Consider the following 23,997-nt stretch of genomic DNA (forward strand, 5'->3'; position numbering starts at 1 on the left):
GAACTATGGTATATATGCCGAACCATAATTCAACAATGGTCTAGCAACGTTTGCACCTACAGGTAATGCTTGGTTCGGTGTTGCCACCTAACTTGGTATTGATAGGACTAATGGGTGCAACCACAATTTGGTTTGTTTGAGCAGGATAATAATTCATTGGCATGGTAGGTGCCGATGCAATAGGTAAAGACAGATTAAGGTTTTTTGAACCACTCGGTATACCAACATTATGAGTAGATGATTGAGGTATTTTCCAAGAAAGATTGCTATACCAGATTGTTACCATCGGCAATACGACTCTCAATCTTGGCCCATTGCTCAAGCTGAAACGTAGTACTTACGGGGGTTTAACCTCCTTGGCTTGAAGAGGAGGGAACTTGATTTATCCAATCGGAGTGATATTGCCTTGACGATCCTTCTTGAAGTTTGCAACGAACTCCTGCAGCTCCTTATCTTTGCGCGCCTTCTTGTAGTCCTCATAAGCTTGACGATGATCGGCCGATAGATCATCAAGCTTGGGCTTAATGATGTTATCGATGTTTACCTTAGATGGATTAGGAAGATTAAACATAACGGTTGATGATGATGGTTGATCTTTAGTCCCCAGCAGAGTCGCCAAAAACTGTGTTGACACACGAACACGTCACCTGTACCCTTGACATTGGGGGTGATGCACCGCAGCTCACGTCGAAGGAGACCTGACCGACAACACGATATGCAAGACAGTGAACGGATGCGTTTGAAAACCCGAAGGCCCACACGCCCGGGAGAGGCCCCGTCAGGGAGTGCGGCAGCTATGGGATGACCTAGGTCAATTAGCTCGCCCCTAGAGCCTCGGTATTCGCAAGTCTCAAAATCAAGGAACATCGAAGCACGAGAGATAAAATGATGGAGAGATAAAACATAGATGAAAAAGTAGTATATTGATGTTTGGATTGTGTGTTGCTTCAATCGGCCATCACCTCTAATATATATAAGAGGCAGCTGGACTTCTCGTACATGCAACGGATCCATCTAGGCTTTCGTTACAAGAAAATTACACCATATCACGTCCTAGAGTTCCAATCCCAGTCTATCTCGAATTCAACCCGAAACTGACCCAAACTCATGTATTTACTTGCGCGGGCCATAAAATCTGCATACTGTCTTCGATTGAGACAATTATATATCAAAATAAATCGGATCGACATACGAACAATTGTTCTGTTGATCATTTTTCCAAATAAGGCCATCTTGAATACTCCATGAGGTCATATTCAGGGCGATCGATGAGGGAGGCCAAACTGGCCTACCGCACAGTGCCCCAAAATCTTGGGGGCCTCAAATCATGAGGTAAGAACATTAGGCACAACTTAATATAAAAAAGGAGCCAACAATCCAGCCCATTAGCATCATATGGGAGCTGAAACACGCCCATAATTGATTGGTTGCCACACGACCAATCCTTTATGTTTTATGGACGATCTCACCGGCCGGCGACCATTCAGGTCATCAACGATCGGACTGGAAAAACACTTTGCATGCCAATTCGATGTTCATCTATCGTCCACCGCTTGCTCCGTTCATCAGTTTGGCCGTTTTGTTAATTGGTAAGCCTATATGATCCGGTCAATCATGTGCCAAGATTTTTTCATGGATGCGCCACTACATTTAGTTTCCCGTTGGTTGTAGCCAGCGTTCCTATTTCTAGCTGCTTCTGTAATCTATAGTGTGTAATGCAACTATAGCAAAATTAATACTAGATGGATGGTGCTTTTAGGTAGAACAGGATGAGATCCGTTTGGTACCTTCACTTTTTAGAATCGATAGCAGGTATATTTCTGAATGTGTACAACATAACATACATCTAAAATTCTACAGTCAAGCAAGAGTTTGCATATGTGACCATTACTTGTATGTTCTTTTAAAAAATAAGATCGTATTTCACTACGAGAAATAAGGTCAATTATGACTCCCTATATTGGTCATTGATTCGTCATTGTTGTTGTTTATTGACAGTTTTTTGACCAAATGTACAAGGTCAATTGCTGGCCATCAAGAATGAACAAACTTGACCTTTCTAAAATTTTGCTCATAGATCTCTATTGACCAAAATTTTGGTTTGGTCATTACCTATTTGTGTGCTGTGCTGACATGGCATTGCTAGTGACCAAACGAAATCATCATAAATTTCACAACCCAATTCAATGATAAATGAAGCAATACTATTTTATTATCAAAAATGTATAAATTGTTTAGGATGATGCATTATTTTACCAAAAGCATGTATATCTCAGGATAGACCCATTAAAAAACAAGTAATCAAGAATAAAAGATAGCAAATTAGTTGTATATATGTCATTTCAGTAACACATCACATGAATTACAATACATCATCCATCGACTCCTCTACACATAAAGGTTCAAGGCCCAAAAAGTGCACAACAAAATAGTTCTATAAGTGCAGGTGCACAGCCAAAGGGACTAACAAGTGCATAAACACACATCAACATAGTTCGACAAAGATTGGATGAGAAGCACACGTTTTTGTTGATCACACATAACATCAATGATAAACGAAGCTTCTTGTTCACTCTTCCCGTCTTGTCCTCTACTTGTTCTGGGTGCTTCAGATCATCCTGGTAATTCAAATAATCAAACATAAGCAAGCATACAACTTCTCTCAATGAAGGTACGGATAAAATACATGTGAATCTTTTTTTATTCTAATCTTTACGTCTCTGAATAATTGTCTATTCTGCTTCTAATCACCATGATATCAAAAATGCATGCAAAGTGTGCGTGCACCTAGTACAGAATATTATAATGTAGCATATATGTTTGCATTTATTGCACAAGAAAGAAGACATACGGAGATACAACCTGATGATATGAAATATGCATTAAAGATAACAGGGCATGTTATACATGTTACACCAGATTATGTATGCTTACAAACAAGATGTGAAATTAACGCTAGGTTTAAATTTGAGACCTTTCAATAATAACAGTAAAATTCAGGTTTTGGTGAAAAGAAAGGTGAACCTGAAGGGTTCAGTTCTATTGATAGGATGCATGCCATGTTGCTTCCAGCCCATGGATATGATTGTTTCAGTCATCGAAGAGATTGTTGGGCAGATGAAATTGATGGGAAATGTTTGGTCATAGGAAAATTAAGCAGCTTCAAGACCAAGTTTAATCATGTATGATGGTAGTGAAGTTGTAGCTAGTCTCTTTGCATCCTGATATAAATTAGTCCAGTAGTATTCAGTTGTGTAATAATTTTGAATTTTTCATGTTGTTGGTTACCAAGTGCCAAGTGAGACACAATGTTCTCCCAACAGATTTTAATTGTACTCATACGGATGATCTTTATTTGCAAATAACAGCTCAGTGGGAAGTACTAGTTGAGTTTGGTATAGCCCTTTTCAGGATCCCTAGAAAGGCCAGAATTATTGCTAGTTACCCCACTCTATACTTTGGTTGAATGGGATGGAAACTAAGCACCACGTCTAAACAACCAAATGCCTATCTTCTATAGCACTCATGATATAAATTGTACCGATTATAAAGCTATAAACTTTGTACCAGTCATATGCTGGAGAGACACAAAGTCCTGGTAGAAATAAATAGCCAAGAGGATACGATAATGTGAAATCGGTACAAAATTTCCTTACAGGAAATGAGCAACCGTCAGTAATGCTAAGAAATTAATTGATTGAATGGAAATTATGGAAAATGTATTTTAGCAGCACCAACAGGCAACAATACATTGACAGTTGGCAGAATTTCTTTTAAAGTGATGCCGAATGAACCGTCCGACAATAAAATCGAGACGTGATTGTACGCGTGTGCATGTCGAAATAAGTTGGAATAGATGCCAAAATAAGTTGGAATAGATGCCAAGAGCACCTACACATATGATAAATAGAGGTATGAATCTTGGGCCACTCATAGCTATCCTCCTATGTTGAAATGCAATCATTCAAACTAATATGAAAACATCTTATTTGCATATTGTTGATTTTGCACAAGGAATGGCTTTAGTTACTTTCAAAAAAGAAGGGATGGATTTAGTTAGATTTTCCTACTCAGCCAAAGGGCTTGGCCCAAATCACTTAATGTGAATGGAGATGTGAAGTAACCAATTAATCAACTTCCTACAAGCAAGGTTACATAATGTAAAGAGGTATATGGTCTAAAACAATGTTGGTTACAAGTTTAGCTTTGATTTAACCAACACAGGTGAACCCAACTAACTTGTGCACTATATAATTTCACAGGAGCCCTGCAGAAGGTCTAAAATGGAGAATATGAAGCCACTTACCCGGAATGGGCAGAGGGGCACGCCAGATTTCATCCAGGCATCACTATCAGGGTAGGTAACACCGCCCGAGTGGGAGCCGGGATGAAGAACCTTGCGCTCAAACGACATAAACCAGCGGGCATGGAGGGAGTCACCCTCTTGAAATAGTGAGTAATGCACCTCACTTTGTGCTCCTGGCTCTACCTCGCATTGTTAGTAAGGGCCCTGCCAGAAGATAGAAATATAGGAGATCAAGTGAGAACATCTAGTCAATTTGACACTACAAGGTATAATTAAACCCTAGGATATCCAAATGAGCCATGGGGGCATACGTGGACAAGGCATTGAAATTGATTGCCAGGAGTCGAGCCTCGCTGCGGCCGACGGTGGGGAACAGGCAGAAGAGCGCACAGGCGAGCAGCGCGACAGCGAGCTCCTTGCCGAGGAGCACAAAGCCCGCGTCCTCAGGCCCCAGGAGGCGGAGCCAGGTCGCGGCCCGGGCAGCGGCGTAGTGGTCCTCGAGTAGCGCGGGGAGGCGGAGGAGGAGGCACGCGAGGCGGGAGAGCACGTCGGAGAACCAGTCCCGCATGTGGGCCCACGAGAGGAGGTTGTCAAAGAAGAGCGCGTAGCCCTCGGCGGCGCACGACGGGACGGCCTGAAGGTGAATCCATGAGATTCTACCAACCCAAACACAACTCTAGAGCGATCTTGGGAAGGGAGACGGCGGGCTCGGCATCGCCTGCAGGTGGAGGAGCGAACGGCAGTGTGCGCGGGTGTGGGGAGGGCAGGAGCCGCAGCGGCTGCGGGGAGGGGATGGGGAGGGAAGTGGTGGCGGCGATCTGGAAGGGGAGGAGGCTCCGAGTGGCTAGGGTAGGGTTCACGAGGACGAGTAGTGGGTCTGCTAGTTTTTTACTCCTTTTCTTCTGATGAATGAATCGATGGATGGAAGTGGGATTGGTACCAATGGACGGTACGATTTCTGCCATGTCAACGATCCATGGCATAAATGGTTCCACCAATCAGAATCCAGCTTATGTAATTGTGTTTTTTCCTTTTTTTTTCTTTTATATTTTTTATCATCTTATTTCGGGTAAATACTCGACATATTAGCCTCATGTGGTATGTTTAAATGACCCAATAATTATGGACCCATATTGGACTTAGATATTAGTCCGTATAGATATTCAATTTAGGAAATATGGACCCATATTGTTGTCTCTAGTTGTATTTTTTGATTGCCTAAAAAGAGTTGTACAATATTTCTTATTTCCCTTAAAAGAAAGCTATATTTTTTGGTTGAGTGTTGTGGGTCGAAACACTTTTCATTTAATTATGATAGTATTTGGCATTACTGAAAAATTCACCCACATATTTTTTATTGTCATGTTTAAGTTTTTATTGTCTCAAACACCAAGTTAAGGTACCCTATACCACCTTTCTTAAATATTTATCTAAATAAGGTCTACACATTATGAGATTAGCATGGGCTCATAAAATTTATTTTGGTAATTATATTGTATTTTATAAAATATTTAGGATATTAAAATGAATAATTATAATTTATTGGTATTTATCTAATATAATTTACTTCATCCACATAAAGACATCTAGACAACTCTTTGCACCGATCTTTTCAGCTTCCAATTGGATATTGGCCAATGTCACTCGAATTCAAACCTTTTTAATCGGATATTAAGATTCTTTACACGGATCACATGATCATATCTGTTCATCCTAATAATAGGATTTCACCTGGACAAGAAGCTTTATATTTGTGAGATGTCTTTCACTCGACAATATTCACTCGACCGACAATCTTTACTCGACCGACCATCTTCATTCGACGTCTTTTCAATTGACCGGCAATCTTTACTCGGCCGGCAAACTTCACTTGGGTGACAATCTTCAATCGATGTCTTTTCACTCAGCCGGCAAACTTTACACGGACGACAATCTTCACTCGACCGGCAATCTTCACTCAACACATAATCTTCACTCGACGTCTTTTCACTCGATTCCTGACTGAAGCTTCAGCCTAATCTTGTTTTATCCCTCCACATCGCACACGAACTCGGATTGAGAAAATATATATATCAAAACAGATCGGCTCGATGAGACAAAGACAATCCATGTAGAAACATTACTCATCAGAGGTTATATTGAAGGTGTAACTAGCCGAACATCACTCAAGAAGTTAAATTCCAGCATTTTGAATACCCTTTCGGCCCTTAAGATGAGATTGAACAATGATGGCCTAGACATCAAAACTGTTCCATTCAGCATTGTAAAATCTTTTCATTTTTAACACCTTTAGATGCCACGCTAACTTGATTGTATTTTGCACAATGAAAAAATTAGGTATCAACAGTGACTTCGTAGCTCATCATATTCCGGCAAGCTTTGTCGGGGTCATGCGTGAGAAGTTCAAGAATCTAAAGTAAGGAAGCTTCTCTATTTATCAGTATAACATCGACTTTGATATCATGGTCATTTATGCTAAGCAGGATGTTCCTGATGAGAAGAGCAAGATCTATCAATTCAAAGGTGGTCTCAAGGAAGATTTGCAGCTTTCTCTTGCCCTGCAGAACCCCCCTGAGTTCGATTAGTTCTAAAACTTGGCTCTAAGGGCGAAGTCAGCTTTGCTCAGGGTCGAGAACTCAAGAAATCGGTTTAGAGACTCTCATTCATCTTCGTCCTCGACTCAGATTATTCCAAAGCAGTAGAAGTTTTGGGTTCCTCCTCAGCATTTCAAGCGGAGCAGTGGTCGTGGTTCTTCCGACCCACCAGCCCATGTTTCCAGGAGAAGTCTTAGTCGCCTAAGTGAGGAGCTCCTCCAGTTCACTTCCACCGCTGTTAGAGGTAACTTGTCACAAGTGTGGTCAAAAGGGACACTACTCCAACAAGTGTACCAACCAACAGCGTCTTCTGCCTCCTCCTCCAATCAGGGCACAGGTAATGCAATGGTGACGCATAATCCCAAGTCATCAAGAGTGAACATGGTCAATGCAACTGAAGCAGAAGATTCCTCAGATGTGATTATGCATAATATCTTGGTTAATTATTTTCCCACAAAGGTTTTATTGGACACTCGTGCATCGCATTCATTCATGTCTATAACTTTTGCATCCTAGGCCGTTATCGGTCGTCTCTCTAGGCAGATACATGCATGAAAGTATGCAAGCCCCAAATGTTTCAATCAAGATGGGTAGTTACTCTTTTCTGGCTTCTCCAATTGTTCTCCGCAATTCCGATATTGATCTTATTTTTGGCATGTAGTTTCTGGCGATGAACAAGGCTTATATTGATTGTGAAGACAAGTAAGTGAAACTGAATCATCCTTCAGAAGACGTTATAATTTTCGTTGCTCGCGATGACACGATTCATCTATTTTCTATCTATGAGAAGCGTGAAATATAAGCCATTTCTCAAGTTCCTGTTGTATGTGAGTATGAAGATGTCTTTCCAGAAGAGTTTCCACGAATGCCTCCTCACCGGCCAGAAGAGTTTATGATTGAACTTGACCCTGGAACAGAATCGGTTTGGAAGCGTCCTTGTAAACTTGGTCAAAGAGTTGAAAGAGTTGAAGAAGCAGCTAGATGAAGAAGAGCGACTTGGTTTAATCAGACCAAGTTCTTATCCTTCGGATTGTGGTGTTCTTTTTTTCAAGAAGAAAGATGGCACGAACTGGCTTTGTGTCGATTAACTGCCATTAAATGAGAAGAAAATCAAAAACAAATATCCACTTCCCAACATCAATTAGTTGTTTGAGAAATTGAAAGGAGCCAAGGTTTTCTCCAATCTTGATCTTCGGATGAGCTATTGTCGGTGCACTAAAGACTGGGGTCTCTAGTGCCCCAGACATGTGCACAGGTGCGAAGAGCCCGTGACGGTAGGGCGCGGCAGGATGCAGACAAGACTCAACCCCAAGGTATCCAAGGACCCGGCAAGCCTATCTTGCCGGGAAGACACCCAAGGCCACGTCCGTATAATGGACGTGATGACCACACCTAGAGCATGGCAACGGTGAGCCTCCCTCGCCGGGAAAACATCCGAAGCCCATGGCAAGCCCCCTTAGCTGGGACAAAGCACCAAGGCCCCAGCTCGCACCCTTGCCGGGATGACGTGGCAAGATACTAGAGGGCGACCGCCCTTGCCACAGTGCCACCGCTTCGCGAGTTCCAACGCATTCCGCATGCACCAGCGGGACGTCCAGGTGTCGAAGCACCTGGACACATGTCTTCACCAAGACTTAGCTGACGTGGACAAGACGTGCATTCAATGCACCTGACAATTAGTAGATAGATAAGTGTCATTGTAGGTTCACTGTAACCTCTCGTGAACCAACCATCGAGCACAGTAGATGACCCATTTGCTTATAAAAGGAGGCTCTTAGCTCATTCACAAGGGGTTAAACTTCTTGGAGATTGGCCAAGAAGACAGTTATCATCACTGTAAACAAACAACTAACGAACGCTTAACACGATGAGAGGAGCATGAAGTAGGGTTTTACGCATAAGCGGCCCGAACCTGGGTAAAAAGGCTTGCCGGGTGTTAATCATTAGGTCTGCTCTTGGCATTGATTTTCCCCTCCCTACGATCACAAGGGTATCACGTTGATCCCCATAGGTGCCGACCTAGCATCGCTGACATCTTTGGTGCACCAGGTAGGGGGAGGGGGGAAGACGCGTGAATCAGGAGCAGGCTCAACGCCGGCTCCATCAAAGTTTGGGCTCTATGCCGAGTTCCTCCGGAAACGGGGTACCGCAGCGGGCGCCCTAGTCTGCTACTGCTTCCCAAGGCGTACGCGAGCGGGGCAGGAAGGCAGACACTCCAATAGCAGCATCGTCAGGCCGATGCGTAGCTCGGGGGGGGGGGGGGGGGTCGACGCGCAGCGGTCAAGGGCGTGCCTGGGTGCTTCACAGAGGCCCCGGCGCATACTCTGGCGGACGCACCTCCGCGCAGCGATGCATAGTCTTTGAGGATGCGCCACACGGTCCCGAAGCCCCGGCGCGCACTCCAATGCGAATGTTGCGCTCCTGAGAGCGTCACATCGTTGCCCAAATACGCGCTCGGGGGATCCGCAAGCACGACCTAGCAAGAGAAAAGAAAAAGGGGTTACACCCTGGCTGGCTCTTCCTCCAAGCGACGGTCACGGACCGTCGGCAAGAAGTCCTTGTCGGAGAAGAGAGTGCCTGGAGCGGTAATTCCCTACTCGCCGAGGGCTCCTACGCCCCGACAAAATATTCAAGCACCTCGCAGCTGCGGCGCGGACAGATAAGTTTTTAATTTTTAGATTCACATTTGGAGTAGATAGATCTTTTGCTTTTTCCATTTGGAAGTTTCAAATATTTGTGTGAGAAGTTTGCGCGTACTGGGACCTTCCCAAAGCTCGGTGCACCTTGTATTTGTTTTGAACTCGTTCAAACGACCTGAACGGCCATAGAGCGCCTTCAAACAGTTGCTAAACTGATCAACAGAGCCAGCGGCTACGTAGCACCCGATTTCGTCTCAAGCTGCGCTTGGCGATTTCCATGGTTGCACCGAACGCGGCAAGGAGCCTTTTCGGTAGTCGCCGGGAAGCTCCCAGATATGCAAGAACAAATCACACACAGAGCAGAATCAAAAAGGCAAAAACGGTCTTTTTCATTCATATGAATAGATACACTTGGCTTTTCTTACAAAGTGTGGTGGTCCTAACCTAAAGACTCTGTCTTTTTGACGAGGGCCGACCCGCACGGAGGAGTGAAGTTCAAGAAGAAAAAAAAGGCGGGCCACCCCCCGGCGCAACCCAGACTGGTCCCTCCTGGACTAGCATTGCGTAGTCGAGAACTGCGCCAGGGGACAGGGAAGCAAGAGGAGGTGAAGGGGCCGGGTCCAATGCTCGTGCCGCCCCAAAGAAAAGGGTCGATGCAGGCCCCGGTCGAGAGGGGGAGGGGCGTGAACAGGCGTCGGCGGCCAGGCCAGCGGTCAGTCGGAGCTCGGGGGATCGTACTCCGACTTGACCCCCCGGGCTCCCGACCTGCTAAGAGCGCCACCGCCGCCGTCGTCCCCTCGTCACCGTCGCTCGAAGAGGGGCTCCCAATGCCACTCAAGCGACCTTCGCAGCAGTCGAGAAGCACACGTGGGGCCCTCTAAAGCAACATGGAGGGCCTCCATAGAAGCAAGCCCGGTGAAGGCACAGGCGGTGGAGTAGCGCTCCGCCTCCCCCGGCCTCGGCCCTTGCGGCGACCATGGCCCCTCGCCCTTCCTCCACCACGGACGTTCGGGCCGCCTTCCGCCGCGGCACCCTTAGAAGCTGTGGCATGATCCGAATGGGATCCCCTCGCCGCCCTCACGCCAGACGGTAGCCGACCCCGTCCCCTAACCATGGTTAGGGACAAGTGCCACCAGCAGACAAAAGAAGATTAGAACGCCAGGATCAAGGGGTTGGCAGATTCATGGGGAGTTGAGTGAGAAAAACCCCTCGCAAACCCTCCCAATTTATAGGACGGTGCGCGGGGGCTAGCTTCCTTTACTCCAGAAGCCACCAACCTCTACGACCTATCGCTCGAGCTCACGGGTGAACAGAGAACCACCCTGATGCGCCAAAGCATGCACTGGCGGGCGCAGCCACTACTGTGCCTTTCAAGGCCACGTCTGCCACCTATCCATCAATGACTGTGCATGCCACGTGCATGGCAGAGGCATTTCAGGAGGCGGAGAGGCCACTTCGCACACGACCTCCCACTTCGCACATCGGATGCGCGGCGTCAGGAAAGGCAACCGCCAGCAGATCCAGCCGCATGGGCCCGTACACCTCTTTTGGCATGGCCCAACAACACCCCGCGCGCTTGCGTGGCCCAGGCCCAGAGGCTCCTAGCGGTGCACTAAAGACTGGGGTCTCTAGTGCCCTAGACTTTTGCACGGGCGCGAAGATCCCCTGACGGTAGCACGCATCAGGATCCAGACAAGACTCAACCGGAAGACACCCAAGGCCACGTCTGTCTAATGGACGTGATGACCGCACCTAGCACAAGGTGTAGGGGAACCTTGCATGGGAAACAAAAAATTTCCTACGCACACGAAGACCTATCATGGTGATGTCCATCTACGAGAGGAGATTTGGATCAAGGTACCCTTGTAGATTGCACAGCAGGAAGCATTAAGAAACACGGTTAATGTAGTGGAATGTCTTCACGTCCCTCGATCCTCCCCCCGAACCATCCCACAAACCGTCCCGTGATCCGTCCCACGATCCGTTCCGATGTAGCGCCGAACGGACGGTACCTCCACGTTCAGCATACATACAGCTCGACGAGGATCTCAGCCTTCTTGATCCAACAAGCAAGATGGAGACGTAGATGAGTTCTCCGGCAGCATGTCGGTGCGTCGGTGGTGGTGATGATCTACTCCTACAGGGCTCCGCCCGAGCTCCGCAGAAATCCAATCTAGAGGTAGAACTATGTAGTCGAGGGTTGCGTTGCACGTGGCCAAAGTTGTCTCAAATCAGCCCTAAAACAAACTACATATAGGAGGGAGGGGGACGAGGCTTGCCTTGAGGGCCAAGACGTCAAGGGGTGCGCCGACCAAGGAGGAGGAGGACTCATCCTCCAATTCGGTTTGGGAAGGAGGAGTCCACCTCTTCCTTCCCATCTCCCAATTTCCCTTTTTCTTTTTCTTTTCTTTTGGTATTTCTATAAGTGGCGCCATGGGCCCCTTGGGCTGACCCCACCAGCCCACTAGGGACTTGTGGCGCCACCCTATGGCGTTGGGCTCACTCCTGGGTAGGTGGGCCCCTCCCGGTGAACTCCCGGAACCCATTCATCACTCCTGGTACACTGCCGGAATTGCCCAAACTGTCTGGTAACCAAATGAAACCTTCCTATATATCAATCTTCGTTTCCGGACCATTATGGAAACCCTCGTGACGTCTGTGATCTCATCCGGGACTCCGAACAACATTCGGTAACCACACATATAACTCAACTATACTAAAACATCATCGAACCTAAAGTGTGCAGACCCTGCGGGTTCGAGAACTATGTAGACATGCCCCGAGGCACTCCTCGGTCAATATCCAATAGCGGGACCTGGATGCCCATATTGGATCCTACATATTCTCCGAAGATCTTATCGGTTGAACCTCAGTGTCAAGGATTCATATAATCTCGTATGTCATTCCCTTTTTCCTTCGGTATGTTACTTGCCCGAGATTCGGTCGTCGTTATCCGCATACCTATTTCAATCTCGTTACCCGCAAGTCTCTTTACTCATTCCGTAATACAAGATCCCGTGAATTACACTTAGTCACATTGCTTGCAAGGCTTTTGTGTGATGTTGTATTACCGAGTGGGCCCTGAGATACCTCTTTGTCACACGGAGTGACAAATCCCAGTGTTGATCCATAATACTCAACGGACACCTTCGGAGATACCTGTAGAGCACCTTTATAGTCACCCAGTTACGTTGTGATCAATTGGCTTGCTAGGGACATTGTTTTGCCTATGTATCCACACATGTATCTATGTTTTCATTCAATACAATTATAGCATGGATAATAAATGAGTATCACGTACAAAGAAATATAATAATAACTATTTTATTATTGTCTCTAGGGCATATTTCCAACACAAGGCCCTGGCGAGCCTCCCTCGTCGAGAAGACACCCGAAGCCCCCGGCAAGCCCCCTTTGCCGGGACGAAGCACAAAGGCCCCGACAAGCACCCTTGCCAGGATGACATGGCAAGATACTAGAGAGCGACCGCCCTGGCCACAGTGCCACTGCCCCCCGAGTTCCAGGGCATTCCGCATGCGCCAGTAGGGCGTCCAGGTGTCGAAGCACATGGACACATGACTTCACCAGCACTTAGCTGACATGGACAAGACGTGCATACAATGCACCTGACAAGCGATAGATAGATAAGCGCCGATGTAGGTCACTGTAACCTTTCTTGAACCTACCATGGAGCACTGTAGGTGACCCCTATGCCTATAAAAGGAGGCCCTTAGCTCATTCACAAGGGGTTAGACTTTTGGGAGATTGGCCAAGAAGACGGTTATCATCACTGTAAATGAACAACAAACAAATGCTTAACACGATGAGACGAGCAGGACGTAGGGTTGTACGCGTAAGCGCCCCGAACCTAGGTAAAAAATCTTGCCGGGTGTTGATCGTTAGGTCTGCTCTTGGCGTTGATTTCCCCTCCCTATGATTACAAGGGTATCACTTTCATCCCCATAGGTGTCGACCTAGCATCGTCGACAGATATCATCAAATCCGCATTCACGAAGAAGATATTCCCAAGACTGCTTTCAGGACAAGCTTTGGCTCTTATGAGTACACAGTGATGTCTTTTGGTCTCGCAAATGCTCCTCCGACTTTCTCTCATATGATGAATTATGTTTTCTCTCCCTTCAAAAACAAATTCGTCCTCGTCTATCTTGATGAAATTCTAGTCTTCTCAGAGATCGAGGAAGAACATGCAGAACATCTCCTACTTGTGCTTGATAAGCCAAGATAGCATAAGTTCTATGTTAAGTTCTTAAAATGGGAATTTTGGCTCAATTAAGTGGTGTACCTTGTGCATATCATCAATGCCGAGGGCATCAAGATGGATCCTGAAAAGGTTCAAGCCATTGTGAAGTGGGAGCCTCCTCTGAATGTCAAGCTGCTTTAAAGCTTTCTTGGGCTTGCAAGCTATTACAGAAGATTCGTTGAGAACTTCTCCAAGATTTCTAAGCCTCTATCTAACCTTCTTCAGAAGAGCGCAAAATATGTCTGGACTCCCGAGTGTGATTTGGCTTTCAATACACTCAAGGAGAAGCTCACCTCAGCTTCGGTTCTAAGTCCTCCTGACTATTCCAAGTTTTCTGTGATGCATCCTTGCAAGGTCTTGCTGGTGCTCTAATGCAAGATAAGAAAGTGGTAGCTTATACCTCTCGATAGTTGAAGCCAAGTGAGAAAAACTACCCCACTCATGATCTTGAGTTGGAATTAGTTGTCCAAGCTTTGGTGACTTGGAGACACCTCTTGTTGGGCAGATACTTTGAAGTCTATACCTACCAAAAGAGTTTGAAATATATCTTCACAGCATTGACTACACTCTTCGTCAAACACGTTGGGTGGAGATGATCCAAGATTACAATCCAAGCATTGACTACACTCCATGCAAGAAAATGTGATTGCAGATGCTTTGATGAGGAAGGGTTACTGCAATAATCTAATTCTCAAGCCATTCTAGCGTTATCTTTGTGAGACTTTAAGGAATCTCAACCTTCAAGTGGTTTCTCAAGGATTTCTTGCCAACCTTCAGATTTCTCCTACCTTGGATGACCAAGTCCGCCAAGCTCAACTTCTTGATGCTACAGTGAACGAAGTGAAGATATGCTGGGCAAAGAGCTTTCCAAAGTATAAGTGTTTCCATGTTGATGACAAAGATACTTTGTTCTTTGAGGACCGCCTTGAGGTTCGAAAAGGAGTGACTAGAAAAGTTATCATGCATGGATGAAGCCCACAATTCTCTCATCTCGATACATCCAGGTAGTTCTAAGACGTATTAGGATCTTAAGAAAACCTTTTGGTGGACTCGCATGAAATGTGAGATTGCTGAGTACGTGCACGAGTGTGATGTGTGTCATAGATTGAAGGAGGAACATCAACGCCTAACAGGTCTTCTTCATCCTTTGACTTTACCCGAGTGTAAACTCTGTCACATTGAGATGGATTTTTTCACTGGGTTTCCTAAGTCCAAGAGGGGCAACGATGCCATCATTGTGGTTGTCAACAAGCTGACTAAAGTTGCCCACTTCCTTCTGGTCAAAGAATCTATCTCGGAGCCCAGCTAGCAGAGATGTACACTCATGGATATTTTCTTCATATGATGTTCCTAAGCTTATTTCTTCAGATCGAGGAAGCATATTTACTTCCAAGTCCTGGGATTCCTTCCACACTGCAATGGGCAGCAAGGTCCATTTTTGTACAACCTTCCATCCTCAGACAAGTGGTCAAGTTGAGAGAGTCAATCAAATGCTTGAAAATATGCCCAGAGCGTGTGTTATAACTTTCCGCATGAAGAGGGAAGATTGCCTCATGTTTGCTGAATTCCCCTATAGCAATAGTTTTCAAGCAATTTCATGCAAGGCCCCATTCGAGATTCTCTATGGCAGGAAGTGTCGTACCCCAGTCAATTTTTCTGAAACCAGTGAGCGTCAAATTCTTGGGAATGACATGATCACTTAAGTAGAAGAAATGTGTCGTGTCATTCGGTGTAATCTCAAAGCTTCTCAATCCCGTCAGAAGAGTTACTATGATAGCAGACATTATTCTGGATAAATGATTTTGTCTATCTTCGGGTATCTCCCATGAAGGGTACTCAGCGATTTGGTGTCAAAGGAAAGCTTGCTCCAAGTTTTGTGGGCCCTTTCAAGATTGTTGGGAAAAGAGGTGATCTGGCTTATCAACTAGAGCTTCCTCCCAATCTCTCCAATGTGCATAATGTCTTTCATGTATCTCACCTCAGGAAGTGTTTCAAGACTCCTGAGCGCACCGTTGACTTCCAGGACACTGATCTCCAAGAAGATTGTTCTTATCATGAGCATCCAGTTGCTATTCTCAAAGAGATCGAGCGCAAGACTCGCAACAAGTCTATCAAATTCCACCAAGTTAAGTTGTCACACCATCCCGATAAAGAAGCCACTTGGGAATGTGAGGATCTTCTCCGTTACGAATATCATGAGTTCTTTCAATCCTAGATTTCAGACGAAGATCCTCGTGTAGTGTGAGTGAGTTGTAATAGCCCAAGTGGAATTTCCCAACATTTGTAATATTTCCATCAGTGAGCCATCCATTTTGTGCGTCATGTGGTTGAAAATAATAAAGTTTGCTTCAAGACTTTCATTTTGCATCATGGCATCATATCATCCATCCTAAGTTTGTTACACCATGTGGTATGTGTGTAAGTGTGTGTTGTTGTTGTGTGGTATGCTTGCAAGAGATTTTACCATGTAGGAAAGATGCCACCTTTTGCAAATGCTTAGTTTATCTCTCCCTCTTTTATGCAAAATATTGTGATGGGGTGAAATCTTGTGTCGCCAACTCCTTCTTGAATAATGTTGCAATTTCTGTTAATATTATGTTGGTAATTTAGATTTAAATCTCAGGTTTTTTCAAATTTTGCAGCTATTTTTAGAACTTGCGAAACAATGCTAGATGTTCCAAGGTCATTTATTTTTTTGTATCTAAAAATTGCCAAACCAATTTTACTAAATAAGGCATAATTTTGTGAGTGCAAAACATATTTCATTTTCCTGCAAACCTTCACTACTGTAATCAGAGAATTTTCCACGAGTCACTTCTTTGCCATCCGCGAGTAGACGACAAAGAATGTCTTTGTCATCAGCTCCCACAAAACAGACGATAAAGAATGAACTGATGGCAAAGATATTATTTCCCATCAGTGCATTCTTTGTAGGGCGGTGGCACATGACAAAGAGCCCAAAGGCAGAAGGCAAAGAGGACGACCTAGACGAGCCAACAGCTGGGCTCTTTGCCATCTGCCTTTAGGCTCTTTCCGTGTGCTGTAGACGGCAAAGAGCTTCACCTATATCGACCGTAACCCCCACCCCCCCTCTCTCTCTCTCCACCCAGAACGCACAACTCCCTCGATCTCCTTCCCCCGCCACCTCACCTCCTCCCTCCATGTTGCTACCCCTCACAGGACCTCCTCCCTGCAGCCACCCCTCCCCACGCAGGCCCTCCTCCCCGTGGCCACCCCTCCCCACGCTGGCGCTCCTCCCCGTGGTGGACACCACTCCCCAAAGCCACCCCTCCTCCCCGCGACCACCACTCCTCTTGTCGGGACCCCGACTTAAGCGTCAAGATCGCCGCATGCATGTGTATAGTGATCCCAGAGATCAATGCTCCCTGAACACCCAGATATTGAATAACAATAGTCTTACATCCGAAATTAACGTCTGATACAATAAGGACCATCATGGTCAAGTCTTACATAGATAGGGCCTAGAAGGTCAATCACACCAACACAACTACTAGCAGAGTACTTGGTAGTAAAGAAGAACCCATGCCATTAGCCTTAACCAACAGGCATTCTGACTGGGAAGTTTGCAAGTTTGAGTGTCTGCCTCCGACGACGAATGCTTCTCCGTACTCTGGTTTCTCCAAGTCTGGTCAATAAAATAACAAGTGGCAAGCCAATGAGTACATTGAATGTACTCACAAATAGCCCATGATTTGGATAATACAGTTGATACGATAATAAAGTAATATGTAGCCTTTGCGGAAAGCGAGCTTGATTGTAAATAAACATGATCAAATACTTGTATGGACTTGTATCATAAGCTAGATGGTATTCATAGGTCACAGATATCAACATATCCGCTGAGGGCTGAACACCACAGGTTCGCCCTATATGTCTAGTCACCAAACTTGTCATATCGTCTTTCTCACATAACATCTTTAAACACACACACGCAAACACTTGGTCTATGCAGAAAAGACTGGATGTAGTTTAAGCAGGATTACTCAACAGTCCTTGACCTTGGACACGGCTATTCGAATAGTTTACACTGTGGAGAGGTTGTACGCTGTAGCCATGAGATTCGGGAAACTTCCGTGTCATCCATGACTCGCGGTATATGAAATACCCGAGATAAGTACCCGATCATTGCCTTTTCCCTGATGACACTAGATAAAGAGTCCCTCGATTGGTACCCAACCCACAAGATGTACGTTTTACGAGCACTAAATCTAGACCGTATCATCCATGCCGGGACCAACGGTGTGCCCGATTCACGTAAAAATGGCATAGTCGACCTACCTGGTACATCCCCATCACGAGAGTGACCACATCACACCCGCCACTAGTAATGCAGGCGCTTTGCTAACATCGACGAAAGTAATCAACAAAGCCCCATCCCATAAATGGTTATCGTGGTCGCACATGTAAGGTTGGGACGGTTAACACATCATAAATCTAATCCCATTTCCGAAAGCACTCACACAAAACGTTTCCGGTACACCACTTCTTTGTCAAGTGGTCATCCATCTCAACACCTTCGCCCTCGGGCATTAGGTGCACCCGAAAGGGTTTTTGTAAAACCTTTGATATCAACTATGTGTTACCATCATCATGCATATGCTCATCATATGTGTAGCACTACTATCTACTTGTCAACATTTATCAGGGTGACCTTCGTAGATGGTAAGGTCATGCTCAAATGCAAGTGCTCTGGAGGACCCATCGGTAACTCCATGCCGGGGTGTACGGATTAATCTTGATTATATGCATTGAAATAAAATAATCAACATCTCACGCATAAAACATTTTCTCAGACATGGTCAAAGGGCTGCTTGCCTTGATGAGCTAGGTACCCTTGGTCTTCGAGGTCTTTGGGTCCAAGTCCTTCGTCAAACGTGTGATCTATCGTCGTAATAATAATAAGAAGAAGCACACTAAAAAACGGAGCACAAAATCATATTAAAAATGTTACCCCATTCTGGAAAATTATATCTTTAGTTTTTAAAAAATTTGTTTCTCTTTTTGAGGTAAAATTGTATTTTTAAAGCTTCATTAACAGAAGCGAAAAATAGCTAACTAAGCGTTTTAATTAATATTGTGCATACAAGTATTTGCAAAAATTCATATAACAAAACTAATAATTCTACATATTTTTAGAGAAAATGTGATGGAAAAATATTTGAATTTAACTAAAAATTTAATCCTGTTACAATTATTAAAAAAAACAGTTTAAAAGAATAAAGAAAAGGGCTCAACCCCTGACCTGGCTCGGCCAGTAGCTAGGCCGGCCCAACTGGCCAACCGGCCGGTTAGCCAACCCGCCAGCCCAGGCGCGCGCGCGTTGTCAGGTTTACACCTGATGCGCGGGCCCATGAGGTCAGCGACAGAGAGCGGAGAGAGCGGGTGAGACAAACCACCGACAGGTGGGGCCTGCCTGTCGGGGTCGAAGGACCGACGGGGAGGACCTGAGTCACTGGCGACGACGTGGCCACGGTGGAGATGTTTCGGGTGGTGGTGGAGATGGGTACTAAGGGCAGGGAAAACTTCGAGGGAGAGGTGGAGAAGCTTCCTGAGCTCACTACAGTCACAGAGGAAATGAGACGAGCGCGAGAACTAGCCTGTAGCCCGAGATCGATAGAGCTCTTAAACGGCAGCACCTCGGTCGATCTCGAGCACCGGGGCTCTCCGTTCTCAAGTGGAGTGGCTAGGGGATCGATTGGGGTGCGGAGGAGAGGGGTGAGGTGCTGGATTGAAGGGGGAGGGCCTATTTATAGGCGTGTAATGGTGCACCGAGCGGGGGAGCGTCGGTGGTTTCCCCACGGCTGCAGGAGAGGGGGAGAGAGCTCGGGGCCGAAACAACAGTTTTGCGGACCTGGTTTGATACTTTGGAGACTCAACGGGAGGAGCGGGGCCTTTGTGCACGCATGCAGGGGGGCCGTGCCCTATTGACCGAATAAGGGGCGCGCAGGCACGCGTCACCTGAGTCAGAAGAGAGGGGGGAAGGGGGTCGTGAGGCTGCCCTGAGTCGGATGGTTGTCTTGGACGTGGTGAGACATCGAGGGGAGGTGAGAAGTGGCTGGGGTTAGCCTCCCTTGCCTCGGGTGCGTCCTATAGCGCATCCAAAGCAAAATTTTAGCATGCCACGGCAGGCTGGCGCGCTCTGGCGTGCTTTGGTCCTATCTGGTGTGTCTGGGGGGTGGCTTAGATGCCCCTCGGTTGCTCGGAACGGTGAAGAACAAGGCTGGTCAAAGGCGGTGCTTTAAGAGATGCTATCAGCTTTGAAACAGAAACTAACTTGGTCATTTTGGCTTACTCGCGTCGAACTAAGGAGGGGCCACTAGTCTGCAGTTGAGGAGTGGTGCTGGCAACCTTTGGCTGGGAGTTTGGAGTGAAGGGAGTGGGTGTAGTGATTGCTAGATGATGTTTGACCAATCTGGCTGAAGGTGTTTGATGTGTGTTTGGGGTAGCTAAACCTTTCCAATGAGTCTGAAAGTTAACATGATGGGGTTTTAGGCATTATTAGGAGGATCTACCAGTTTGAGCTCCATTGGACAAGTTTGACAATATAAACTTGAAAACACCCCCAAATGGACAGTTCAGCCTTCTTAAAATAAACTGTGTGAGTAAACTAATCCCCACAAATCCAAGTCTATGCATGAAATCCTTATTTTGGGTAGTGAACACTCCTGCAGAGTTTTAGACCATTTGGACATACTTTGCAATTTAGAGTTGCTCCAAACTGAATCTAGTCAGGGAGGGTTTTAGGATTATTTGGTGAACCATACCACCTTGGAGTGAGGTGAAACTTGTCATGATCAACAAATGTAGCTTGGGGAACAAGCTAGAATTTTCTAGGAATTTATTGAGAATACTTCCTTTGGAAATATTTCAAAAGGTCAAAATAGACAGAATAGGTTTTCAAAGGTTTGCTCAAATATTTTGAACACAAATAGGGGTTGAAAATCTTATGTATGGAAAATATATGTCCTCTGAGTATTCCCAAATTTTCTCAGATTTTTTGAGGTACAAAATTAATTGTCCACCCAGAAATATCATTTCTGGCCTCAGAAAAAGACATGCAAATAAAATAGAAAAATATTTTATAAAATAATTATTTCATGATTTAGGAAAGTTATAATAGTGCTAAAATCATAATGCAATCTTTGGGTGAAGGCACCCCCTTGAAATCAGGGACTTGAAGTGCAAACCCCAAAGCAAGGTTTTGAATTAACAAAAATGGAAAAAAGGATTTTTATAGAAATATTATGTTATAAAAATTATTTTTAGATCCACACACTCAAGCATACATACTATCAATCAGAATCATGGCACTCATATCATTTTCTTAAAAAAAATTAATTAAATCCAAATTTTAAAGGACTACACTTGAGGCAAAGTGAAAATAGGGTGCGACACCTCGTGCCGGCCGTCCTCCGCGCAGCCACCCCTCTCCGCACCGGTCGTCCTCCGTGCAGCCACCCCTCTCCGCGCCGGCCCTCCTCCCCGCGTCGGCCATCCCGCCCCGTGTCCACTCCTTTCCCTGCGGACACCCCTCATTGAGCCGTCCCTCCTCCCCGCGACCAAAGTTGTCAGAATCGCGACTCAATTCTTAGAATCTTACGACTTTACAATCCGAACTTGCCCCTCCGATTCTATGATTTTTCTCATAGAATCTATGTTTCTACGATCCTGATAGTTATGATTCTATGATTCACGATCCTACGAACTGTCACATCCCTAGCTACCCTTTGATGATTAGCAAGATGGTGCTCATGTTTTATTCTTGCATTAGAAATGAAAATAGAAATCAAAGATAAACCCTAGCACTTACATATTCAACCCAATTCAAAACTTGTGATAAATCAATGAACCCAAAATGGTCTTCATAAAAGTCCATCATTTTGGATGAATAGTGGAAACAATATTTTAGGGGTGGATCTCTTTTAAAAAGTACATTTGGTATTCTATCCAAAACACAAAAGCCACTGATAATATTGAATTAAGGGATTTTAAATATCTCTAGTTACTATAAAATGTTGAATATTTTATATGGGCTTGGATATAATTCAAATAACACCCCAAAATTATTTTCACTATTTTAGAAATAGTCTGGAACCAGAAATGAAATCAAACAAATGTCAGAAATGATTTAACAGAAATCAGAAAAGAAAAAAATGGAAAAAACTTATATGTCGCTTACCTTGGACCAGCCCATCTTTGTCCCTATCGTCTTCCCCTTGCCAGTCGGCAGCAGGAGGTGGCCGCCGCTTCCTTCGGCGCGCTGGCCGCGAAGGGATAAGCCCCCGCAACCCATTCCATTCCTCTCCCTCTCCCCATTCGCTCCCCTGTGCCCCTCCTCTCGGCCGCCATTAGAGCCGAGCTTGAGCTCGAGCTAGCCTTCGCCTCTGTCCACCTCAAGCCTTCCCGAGCACGCCGTTCTCTTTGCCTCGTCAAGCATGTCGTCCTCGCCAGAGGAAGCAAGCCCCCGAGCCCTGCAACGCCTCAACGCCGTCGTCTTCTTCCTCGGATCGCCGACGCTTGCCCCCGTCATTCTCCCTCTCCAGGCCGTCCCCGAGCCCGCTCTCGATGTCTCTGCAACCCCTGTGAGCTCAGGATGATTTCCCCCCTCTTTTCCTCGTCGATTCCATGCCCTAGCGCCTGATTCCACGGGAGCCCGATGAGATCCGCTGCGGGAGCTCGTCGCCGGTGATGTTCCGATGATGGGTTGGTCCATCTGAGACCACCATTAGCTTCAGCATGTCATGTAGATGTTGTAGGAGCCAAACCCCGACCCTTTAGCTCTGTGTATCCAAGACCTCGACATTGCTTGAGCTCCGGCACACGTCGAGCTCGTCGCCGGCGTCATCTCCGGCTGTTTCAATCCCTGAGACTAGCAAAAATGGACTCGCGGATGAGTGGTCGTTCTTCCAGTGCCTTCTGCCGCTCATTTGGTCGCCGGAGCAGCATTTCCGATGCCTTCGTCGTACCTGGAGTCACCGGAGACTCGCCGCCGGTGGGTTTGACCCCCTGGGCCTATGACAGGTGGGGCCAGCCCCTGAGTAGTTAAGTTTAAGTTAACAAAAATAATTAATTAATTAAAACCCTATTCAATCACTGACATGTGGGCTAGTCTCTGTTAACTAGCTAATTAACTTAAAGTTTAATTAAAATCTAGCCAGAGACACTAACCAGTGGGTCCCACTGGTCAGGTTTGACTTTTAACGGCCAGATTGACCTGCTGATGTCATGCTGATGCAGTAATACTAATTTGTTTTATAATAATTCCAGAATAAGTGCAAAACTTTGGAAATTCATAGAAAATTTAATATAACTCGAAATTTGATAAATAATATATGCAAATTGATTAAAGTATTCAATGAACACAATGATACTATTTTCATGCATGAAAAACAAAGTTGTGAAACAGCATCAGGTCAAATAAATTAAAGGAATTTTATAAATGTCCCATTTTAAATAGAATTTGAATTTGAATTCAAATCAGATTCATACTAAGGTTTTGATAGCCGCACTAGTTCATGCTACATTTCATTTCATGCCATAATCATGCATCATATTGTTGCATATGAATGTTATTGATTGTCGTTATTGTTTCGATAGGCTCCGTCCTTCCGAATACGTCCGAATATCCGACTGATGGATTTAATCCTTCTGCTAAGCAACAAGGCAAGCACCCTTTTGATCATCCCGATATAATCCCATGTTCCTGCTCCTACTCCCACTTATTGCATTAAGACAAAATATTTCAAATGCTTTACTTCATTAGTTGCTTGAGCCATGATGTGTCTTATCCTTCTATGCCTGCTATGCATAGAGTTGTGTCAGGTCTGTTTCATCTGGTTGATGAATAGGAATGAATGAATGTGTTCTAGTGACAAAGAATAAGTGTGGAACCTGACTTGGTAAAGGTACCGATGAAAGGCTATGTAGGAGTACATGGGGGGTTGTTTCATTGCAACCGTCCTTAGGAACTGAGTTCCGTGTATGTAATCCAAGATTAGTAACTACCACATGCTGGGCCCTGAAATATGACCCCGCTCGACTTATTAATCGCCTAGTACTTGGTCCAGGAGTTGCAAGTAGTTTCAGATGTTTATAGTCATGCTGGAGGTCATGCATAGTGCTGACCTTAGAGGTGGGCTATGATGTTGTAGGAAGTGGCACGGTGTACCAAGTGGC

The 23,997-nt window shown here is 45.4% G+C and overlaps 1 pseudogene; it reads right to left on the reverse strand.

Moving 5' to 3' along the window:
* Positions 1-382: 382 nt before the first annotated feature.
* On the reverse strand, positions 383-5,271 carry LOC123450489 (annotated as a pseudogene).
* Between the last annotated feature and the right edge of the window lie 18,726 nt (positions 5,272-23,997).

This window comes from Hordeum vulgare, chromosome 4H, assembly GCF_904849725.1.
Source record: "Hordeum vulgare subsp. vulgare chromosome 4H, MorexV3_pseudomolecules_assembly, whole genome shotgun sequence".
NCBI classification, from domain to species: domain Eukaryota; kingdom Viridiplantae; phylum Streptophyta; class Magnoliopsida; order Poales; family Poaceae; genus Hordeum; species Hordeum vulgare.